Raw genomic sequence first — 10,689 nt, 5'->3', positions numbered from 1 at the left:
ATGGCAGCAAATAATGTGTTGTGTTGTGAGACCATGTTTTGGGTTTATCTAGTCATATATGTAGCCCTGGTAGCTTTTGTTGGTCTCATGTCAGGTCTTACTTTGGGACTCGTGTCTCTCAGCCTTGTCGATCTTGAGGTCCTCACTAAGGCTGGTCAGCCACAAGACAGGAAGAATGCGAGATGTCCCATATTTAATCTTTACACTCTTTTCTTTCACTCATTTCATTACTTTGTTTTCTAAAGCTTTATTTACTTCCACATATTCTTGATGGTAGAGAAGATTCTCCACATTGTTAAGAATCAACACTTGCTTCTATGTACCCTCCTCATAGGCAATGCCATGGCAATGGAGGTATGTTAGTTTTTTTGGTATATTTTTCAACAATTCTATATCTTCAAATACATTAATTCAACAATAATGTTTTTTGTTTTTTTTTACATTAAAGCACTGCCCATTTTCCTCGATGCACTTCTACCAGCGTGGGGCGCTATATTGATATCAGTGTCCCTCATACTTGCATTTGGTGAGGTAATTTTTTGAACAAACAGTGTTTGTTTTGGGATGTGCTAGCTTGATTGCTGATAGCTTAATAATGCAGTGCTAACTCTTTATCCCTCTTTGATTGCATTTGGTGAGGTAATTTCTTGAATGGACGGTCACTGTGTTTTTTTGTTTTCTTTTTTTGTTGTTGTTCTGCTCAGATTATCCCTCAGGCTATGTGTTCTTGGCATGGACTTCATGTTGGTGCCAAATTGTCAGTAGTTGTTTAGCTGCTTGCTATAGTTGTCTTCCCTATAGCTTACCCAGTTAGTAAGGTAATATGCTTCTAAATATCATATAAGCGAAAACCACCTTTGTATACCTGTAGTTTGTGAATTTCCAGTGCTTAATACCAAGCAACATGGAAAAGAAGCCAATTTATGTCTAAATGAAATGGGAATTTCTGTTAATATTGTGACAGTTGTTGGATTTGCTCCTTGGAAAGGGGCATTCTACACTTTTGAAATGGGCAAAACTAAAGACATTGGTGGACATGCATGGGAACGAGGTTAGTTACTGATATTAATACCTATAGGTTGAGAAATTTTTCACAGAAAAGCGTTCAGACTACATTTATTCAGATAGAGCCCGACCTCCAACCCGAATTTGTCTATCCAAGTCCAATACGAGCATAATAAATTGAACTCTAGTTAGGCCCAAATTACCCACAAAATACAGTTTTTTTTCTTTTTTTCTTATTTTTTATTTTTATAATTAAGCTAATTAATTTGTTAAAGTTAGCCCTATTAAAAAAAATTATAAATAAAATCATTAATAACGTCAAAACAAATAATTTATATAATGATTGAGAGATGAGAATCGAGAACTTATTGCACCACAGCACCAGTCTTTGCCATTTCTGAGCAAAACGGAAATGATAGATTTTGTGTTGTAACTTGTGTGTATGATGTATATTGTGAATATGGAATATCTATATTAGTTTAACATCATTCAACGGCCAATAATTTGTATGTATATTTAATATTTTTTTAATACATATTTCCCTTGATTTGAATTCTAAACTAGACGAGTACGCTGCAAAAAACTTACTTCGATCTCTGCATATATTTACACCATTTTCTACTTATAAGTTTATTTATGAGATGAGATATATGTTTGTTTTGCTCCCCCAGGGATACAATGAGCTTGATAATGAGCAAAGGGCACAGTCGCGTACTTGTCTATTCAGGAAGCCCGTCAAATATTATAGGCCTTATTTTGGTAATCATGTGGTGGAACTTGTAACAACCTATTTGTTTGTGTTCATATTTTTTATTCTTTTTTTTTTTGTGTTTTAAGAGACAAAACAACAAAAATTAACTATTATGACATTTTCTATGATTGTTAGGTAAAAAATTTAATCAAATGCCGTGCTGAAGACGAAACACCAATCAGAATTCTTACCATCAGGAGAATTCCTAGGTACAAAATTTAATAAATGTATTTTGGTCTTCAATTATTAAGCAATGCCATAAATATTTTTATCTTTTCTTATGTTTTTGTGCACAATTTAATCTGTCAAAGGGTAGAGGACAATTTACCACTATATGATATACTAAACCAATTCCAAAAAGGGCACAGCCACATGGCTGCTGTTGTGAAGAGCAAGCACAGTGTTAAGGACTCTGCAGGAAATGCAATAGACAAAAATGACAAGATCACGATAAACATCAATTTTGTGCGCGATTTCATGTGTATCGAAAGAGTTTTGAAGATGTACAACCCAAAGAAATTGAGTTTATAAACATGAAAATCGACATCATCCCAAATTAAGCGACACAACCTCCATCTACCAGCATTCGTATAGCTATATCAAGTAAGCACATAGCCTCATGGTAGAATGCTAAACATAGTAAACAAAACACACACAAGAAGGATGCTAAAGCATAAAAATTTACATGTTTACCGACGTCTCGTGAGCAATTACAAAACAAAGTTAGCGAAATATGCATGATCTTAGATACAAAATCCTAATACAATTCACACATGAGATGCAACTAAAGATTCGGCCTCTAAGATAGGACATGTGAATCATCTCAAGAACATGAGGTAGAGCACATAATCACAAAGGAATTGATTAAATCCACAAATGCAAACTAAGCCAAATCAAGATGCATGAAACATGGATGCAAAGCATAGATAGGATGAAAAACCAAAATATGATGCGTATGCACAAATAAGGAAAGCAAATAAAAGAACCGGATAGAAAGAAGCGGGGTGGGGAATTTTGAAAGAATAATTACAAACCAAATGAGAGAGGGAGGAGAAAAATGTTACAACAAAATAAAAACCTCACAAAACACTCAAATAAAGAAACAAAATAGAAGCTTCATATGTTTTGAGGATTGCCGGAAACTAGGATGCTCAACGCAGGAAGACTGCTCCATTTCGTCCAAAAGAAGCTAACCGACCGACCATACAGGCCGGCCAGCCAACTAGGCCTAGCAAAACCTATCTTGTTGCAAAACCGAGAAAAGAAACAAACAAGGAATATATAGATGGCTCAACCAACCACATCCGATTACATTATAACAAAACTAATATAAAATTAAAGCAAGAAAATAAATATAAGATAGAAAGTGCAAGAAAATGAAGGAATTGAAACTTAATCATTTTACAACAAAACGATGTGAAATGAAAGCAAGAAAACAAACACAAGATAGGGTACGCAAGGAAAATGAAATAATTGAAAATTCACCTTCCAAGGGAAGATTGAACTTCTTGATTTTCAAACGTCCTCTTAATCACCCTCTAGGTTATGAATTGTGTTCTTAATCCTCAATTCAAGAGCTTGGAATTTGAGCTTAGAATGACTGTTTTGGACAAGTGTATGACCTCTCTTTAATCTTCTTCAACTTAGCAAGACAACTCTCTCTTTGATCAAGGCTTTAAGACTTGGTTCTTGAGTGGTGTTTGCAAGGAAAGATGAGATGTATAGAGGCTTGGTAACTTCACTAATTTAGCAAGACAACTCTTTTGTTTCAAGGCTTTCTCTTCTCTCAAATTCTAACTCAAATTTAGCATTCTCTCTACACTTCTCTTCTAGCTCCTCTCCTTAAACTCAAGACTAGAGCTCTCATTTTATAGGCAATGCTAGTGATGCAATGGTGGAAGACAAAGTGGAGGACAAAGTGGAGTATTTAGGGAAGGTAATGGAGCTAATGGGGCACTAAAATGGAGCATTATCCTCAGTGACTCAAGCACTGGTCAATGGACGATAAATAGGCAAGGATTTCGTGCACAAATGGGTCAAAAATGGTGTCACGAAGCACCTCACACAGCACAAAAACTAGCCCACTGGACACAGGTCGTGAAGGCCTTGACCTCGGGCGCAATGGGGGGGGGGCCAGTCGACGACCAGCCAGGCCAAGTTTTGTCCATTTTTTCTCCGGTTTGGTCCCACTTCGCTCCAGATGCCCCATAGGGCTTAAATACTTAACCAAAATAGGCTTAGGGTTAGAAATAAAGCTCATATTCTAGATCCCTTATTCAAGATTTTGTGAGAAACACATTCTGATTGTCATCATTGGGTAATCAAGAGAAAGCACCCAAGTCTTAGGACCGGTCAGAATGGTGTGCCTACACCTTTGTATATGTATGTATTGGGACTCTCCTTAGGGACTTCATGGCTTACCCCGGTGTTGAAATATGATTTTATGGAAATTATAATATCTAAGTTTTCTTTGATTAAGTTTTAACTTCTGTTGAATAAGAAAATGTTTTTTGGTTGTGATAATGGTGTATGAATCTTTGAATCGTTAGATACTCTATTAAAAGTATTTCTATTAGGCATCTAGCTCATTCCTATCTAATATTTTTAGGACTTGGTGATGTGCAACCATCCTCATTAGGAAGAGATGAGCACGAAGGCTCATGAATGTACATGGTGGAAGCTCTGAGTATATATGTTTTGGGATTACGTGTCCATTTTGCTATAACAAGGCCATACCTTAATATTTGTAAGCCATTAGGGAATTTTTAATTTGCATCATCTAACTTCTTGAACTATGTATGTGGTAATACAACTAATACTGGAACATGAAAGTTGTAACTTCTAAAGTGTAGTTCAATGGGAAAGAGGTCTTTTGGGATTAATGTAATTAATTGTTATGGTAATATTTTGATTTAATCATTGTAGACATCCCCGAACACCCCGGGAGGGATGAGGTCCCCCCCCGTTCTGTTCATGTTGGGCTCACTACAATTCAGGACTCTCAAATTGTCACGGTTCTAAATTTGAACCAAATAGTCCAAATCCGGCAAATCGTTTTGAGAAAATAGATTTTGAAAGAAGTGCCAAACATGGACTGCTTTGCCAAATACAGAGTCGCCACCTAAATGTTTTATTTTGGGGCAATTTAGGAAATCCTGACTCGTTTGCCTAAGGCCACGTATCTGTCATCACCAAAGTTGCCTCGGCTCGGGAACTTGGGTACGATTGGGGAAGGTCACTTTGTGAGCACCCCCGCTTGCCCGATCAAAGATCGGCCTCTACTAACCATGATATCTCTTTTTGAAAACATTATGCGTTCTTATTCCAGTTATTGGCCTAGATTTACTATGTGATGCGCACAGCATACAAGTATAGACTGGATCACCTGAATTGGAACAAAACATTTCATGTTTGTTTGTTTGAAAGTGGTTTGCTACTCGCAAGTAGGCTTAAAATGCAGATTTTTCCACCCTCGGGTGGGCTTAGAAAACATGGTTTTGCCACTGTCTAGTGGGCTTAAAACTCACAATTGATGAATTGTTCCAATCCAAATAACACAACCTTCACCCACAGGCATTCAGGCAGTTATATCACATAAGCATATAGCCTCATGGTAAGCATGCTATTCATGGCAGTCACTCACACGCATGTAAGGATGCTAAAGCATAAAACTTACCGAGTACTCCAAGCCAAAACAGAAGCTAATTAGAAATCCATGCATGATCCTAATTATACAGAAATGCCTAATGCAACACATGCAAAAATGCAACTATGGCAGGCTCGGCTATTCTAAACATGACATCTGAAATGCTACAGCTAACATGTATTCAACTTGGAATTGAAAATACAATGCAGTTAGTATGATGTGCCGAGCTAGGTGCATGCAAGACAGATGAATGAATGCAAACATGCTATCATATTGTATGCTGATTGAAACATGCCCTAATCTAACCATCATAAGCGGGTAAATAAAAGGGAGAAAGACGTGGGGTTGGAAGACATACATCACACACGCACACTTATTACAACATTGCCCTCACGCAGAGGGTCCGAATAAATAATATATAGTCCCAAATGAATAATTACAGTCCAAATATGTACAAAACCCTAATTAATTAACAAATTAAATTAGGAATGCAATAAATTGGTATGCAAGCCAGGGACTGCCTCAAATCTGCTCCGGATGATGAATGATGCATGCTCGGGTTGCCTTGTGCGGAGAATCCCTCGCGATGTCCCGGTTTGCCTCTGTTTGCAATTGTTCTTGGAATGCGTGTCAAGCTCCGGAAGGCTGCCAATTTCTGATTTGCTACAACAGAGAGCAACAAAGGGGCATGACAAAGTATTTTCACATATGTATGCATGACTACTCTTCAGGGAGTGTAGTCCTCAATCCTCGTGCCACCAATCACGTATCTCGATGCATGATGGCCGAGGAGTCGAATTGCACGACTCAATATGAAATGAATGCACATATAAACACAACAAGACCTAAACTCCATCATGGATAATCCAGAGTGCCGGTGACTGGGAATTGAGACACGTTCCGTCACTCGAAGTACGAAACGTCCCTCGTTTCCCGTGCTCGGGCTAACTCCTATCCCAAACACAATGCAATATGCATGACATGCATGAATACAATTCTAACATGTAACCTAGCATACACAATGCTATGAAATGGCATACACGATGTACGAGGTAACATGGCATACACAATGCGCTAACGTACAACCTAGCATACACAATGCTATGAAATGAAATGGCATACACAATGCACAATGGACTTACACCAACATGAGTGGACCTCAGCCACACTCAAATTAGTAGCCATAAGATAAAAATGAGACACTCGAAATGCGTGCACGCATGCACGCAAACCGAGGACCGAACCTAAGGCAACAAATGCCACTCTACCAAAGCATGGCAAGGTATGGAATATGGTATGCAAACATGCAAATTTCAGCGCTGAAATGTGATACAAAACAGCCCCGAAACATGGAAACATGGCACCCGATACATGGAATGAACCCCGAAATTCGAACTAGGCACATGGAATGACTTGTAGCTATACAAAGCATGCATTATTTGATCATGAAGCATGAAGACAGATGCAAGACAGTCCCAAAACATGCATATTTCCAGTTTATAACAAGCCTCAAAAATGAACACAAATAGGGCTAATCTACCATGCAAAAATAGCCCTAAAAGAGAGATTAAACACAAAGGGACAGAAGCTGGCCCCAAATGGAAAAGAGCCCTTCAACAAATTTGAAGAGGGGCTGAAAACAAGGCACTTTACAGTTTACATCAAGCCACAAAAATAATTACAAATAAGGCCAAACTATCATGCAAGAAAAAGGCCTAAAGGAGGGATAAAGAAGCAAGTGATGGCTACTGGCCGCAAACAGAGGAGAGCCCTTCAAAAAAGTTGAATAGGGGCTCAAAAAAAGATATTTTACAGTTTATGACCAAGTCCAAAACAACTCACAAATAAGCCTAAAATACTATGCAAAAATAAGACTAAAAGAGAGGTAAAGAGGCAAGTGACAGCTTCTGGCCTCAAACAGAGGAGAGCCCTTCAACAATGTTGAATAGGGGCTCAAAAAAAGTTATTTTACAGTTTATGGAAAAGTCCAAAACAGCTCACAAATAGGCCTAAAATACTATGCAAAAATTGGCCTAAAAGAGAGGTAAAGAAGCAAGTGACAGCTGCTGGCCTCAAACAGAGGAGAGCCTTTCAACAATGTTGAAGAAGGGCTCAAAACAAGTTATTTTACAGTTTATGGAAAAGTCCAAAACAGCTCACAAATAGACCTAAAATACTATGCAAAAATTGGCCTAAAAGAGAGTTTAAACACAAAGGGTGAGGAGGGAACCTCAAACAGAGAAAGACCCTTAATCAAACATGGAGATGAGCACAAAATATGACTATTTACAGTTTGGGTCGGAGCCCAAAAATGCAAGCAAGAAAGGCTTAGATATAGAGCAAGAAAAGACTATAAAAGGGAGAAAGAGGACTCACCCTTGAAGACCAATGAACCAGCAGCTTTTAGTTGAAGAAATGGTGCTCCTAACCTCTAGAAATAACCTCCAAGTTGCTGGAATGGAGTATGGAGGTGTGGTGCTATGAGGTGGTGTAGAAATGGTCCAAGAACAAAGGTATTTGATGGTTGAATGAGAGAGATGGAGGATGTATGTATGCAAGGCTCCAATTGGTTTTTGTCAACCCTTAGAAATGGTGGAGAGGTGCTGGTCTTATAGAGGGAGAGAGGCAAGGAAAGGGGGGGAAAATGAAATTCAAATTTCCCCCCCAAAAGAGCCCCCCTCGGATACAGGATCTGGGGGGAAAAAAGAGGGCATATCTGTAAGGAACCAGGTGAGGGGGTCATGGCCGGCCAGGTTTTGAGGGTTCAGGGGGCCGGCCGACCACCTCCCATGGCCGGCCGACCAAGGGTCAAAGGGGTCAAGCACAATTACTGGTCGGCCACCCCAAAAAGGTGGCCTCCCATGTGTGCACAACACAACTATGCAGTCAAAACCCAGAAAATGTGAACCAGGAGAGAGAAAAACCCATTTTTTAGAGGGGTTCAAAAGGGTCAGGCACAATTACTGGTCGGTCACCAAATATTGGTGGCCTCCCATGTGTGTACGACACAAATATGGGGTTTAGGGTTCAAGAAAGTGGCCCCGAGGTGGTCAACATTGGCTTTCAAGTGAGGAAATTGGGCGTCGGAGAGCGATGAAGAAATAAAGCTGGCTTTTCAGAACAATTGCTGGCCTCCCACCCTCCTACAAGCTTCCTAACTATGAAAATAAGGTCTCCACCAAAAATGAACCAAAACGGATGGAAAATGGAGGTTCAGGGACCAAAACGCGCGGCCCGAGGCCCCGAAAATGGGCTGTTAAGCACCGGAGGTGGCGTTCGACGACGAAGTTGGTCTCTCGGGCCACAGTGTTCCTCAAAAGGGAGGAAATAAGGTGTATGCCAAAAATCGGAGCAAACGGAGGTGGTTAAGCGGTCCCAAACCGAGGCACACGGCCGTCGACTCTGAAAAATCGGAAACCGGGCTCCAAGCGGGAAAAATAGCCTACGGCCACTGAGAGATGATCTACGAGACCTCTCCCTCCCTTTGGGAAGAGAAAACAGAGAAAGCAGAGCCTGGTTCGCAAACTGAGGCAAGGCACGAAAGAGTCCGGAAGTTCGGAGGCAAGGCTCGCAGCCGAGACTCTGAAACTTCTGAAAGAGCATGATGTGCAATATCATCGAGCGCTCAACTGGGGACGTTTGAGTCTTAAGGCCGGTCAAAAATGGGGTGTCTACAGTTGCCCCTCTTTGACAGAACTCGGAAGTCATAAGTGACGAGAGTGAATGTCAAAGCCCAGAGACGACCCATTTTTGACAAGGCCGAAGACTTAGACAAACAGGCAAGATAAACAGAGATGTGCCCGCAGGCAGGGGCAAAAATGCAACCGACAATGCAAGAAGCCGAAGGTAACTCAAGGATCATGCGAATGCAGCAAGCTGTAATGAAGCACATATTCACAATAGATGCGATAGTTTTAAGCAAGAATGCAAAGCAACAACTACATTTCATGCAGTTAAGAATGTGGAGAATTATTCAATTCTCGCCACGTCTCACACGGAGAAGATACAATACCTGCACGGTTCGTCTGGTCGCACCAGCCTCAAATGAACCGTACATACAATATCGTGCTTGCAAAAGGAAGAAACTCAACAAGCACAATATATTTAACAACACATGTTCAAAGCGATATTGAATGCAGACAATCGCGGCGTCGATAGAAAGGTGCATTGCAATGCGAGGAGTAATGCGCGAACGCGGGTTAAGCACGAGGATTTGACAACACCCGTGAAACGTGCACAATAGTATGAGTGGTGTGCATGAGTGATGTGCATAATAATGCAGAATAAATGTGAATTCGAATGCGAATTTGTCGTAAAACGACGAGCAAAGAAATCCGAGTTTTCGATGAGGGTGACTTAATTGTGACCTCCGGTTTACCTCCCAGAGGGGTCGCAACATGTTCGAAAAGGATACATCTCACTTTTGACGAGTAACAACGAAAAACGCATCAAAAGTTGGAGTCGAAGTTCCGATAGAGCGATTTTGCGACTGAAAGTGCACTTTTCTTGTACTTTTTCAGGTCTCGGGGACTCCAATCCTTCCCAAAATTTGCAGAGAGCTTGGTGGGCACTTGGGGAACACCACCGACCAGGTCTTGTCCCATGGAGAGGCCACCGACCAGCATTTTGCAAAGGGGGTGGTCGGCCTGCCACAAAAGGTGGTCGGCCGACCACCTAGCCCAAATCCGGGGTAGTTCGGTCATTTTGCTCTCATTCCTTTAAATACACTCGGCCAAAGCCTCATTCCTCGCAACCACAGCTCCGAAAACACTTTTTCCACCTTCCTAAACCATTTTCCTCTTCAGATCTGAGCTCTATACGCGTTTTCCAACGCCCCACGCAAGTTATTTTCGCGAAATCTTTCAGTTTTCATCACTTTGGACCGATTAAATTTTGATTTCGGTGCTTCTTTTCTCATTTTCACCACTTGAGGTAAGTTTGTCTCAACATTTGGAAGATTTCCTCGGGGGTTGACTTTTGTTGACTTTTTCATTTCCCGAGAGTTGACTTTTGTTGACTTTTTTCCAATTTTGGCTCATTTTGATCATTTTTGCTCTTTTTTACAGATTTTCTGAAATGGCCAGTCATTTTCCTCACGGTGGAGGTCCTCCGGGCACTGGGGATGATCCCGATATTATGGCTCTGCCCCCGAGGGTTCGACCCTTCATACCCGAGAGGTACGCCCCTCGGGCACATATCCTTCCGCGGGCTATTTTTTATCACTTCACTGATTTTGATGATCGGGCGCCTGGGGATCTGCTTTTGCGAGAGCCGGAGTCTCACCTCT

General features: G+C 40.8%; 1 pseudogene; it reads left to right on the top strand.

Moving 5' to 3' along the window:
* Positions 1-2,287, top strand: LOC114279898 (DUF21 domain-containing protein At5g52790-like; annotated as a pseudogene).
* Positions 2,288-10,689: the final 8,402 nt, after the last annotated feature.

This window comes from Camellia sinensis, chromosome 1, assembly GCF_055761805.1.
Source record: "Camellia sinensis isolate YWXY chromosome 1, ASM5576180v1, whole genome shotgun sequence".
Classification (NCBI taxonomy): Eukaryota; Viridiplantae; Streptophyta; class Magnoliopsida; order Ericales; family Theaceae; genus Camellia; species Camellia sinensis.
Note: the sequence above shows the minus strand (reverse complement) of the source record. Positions and strands in the feature narration are given on the sequence as shown.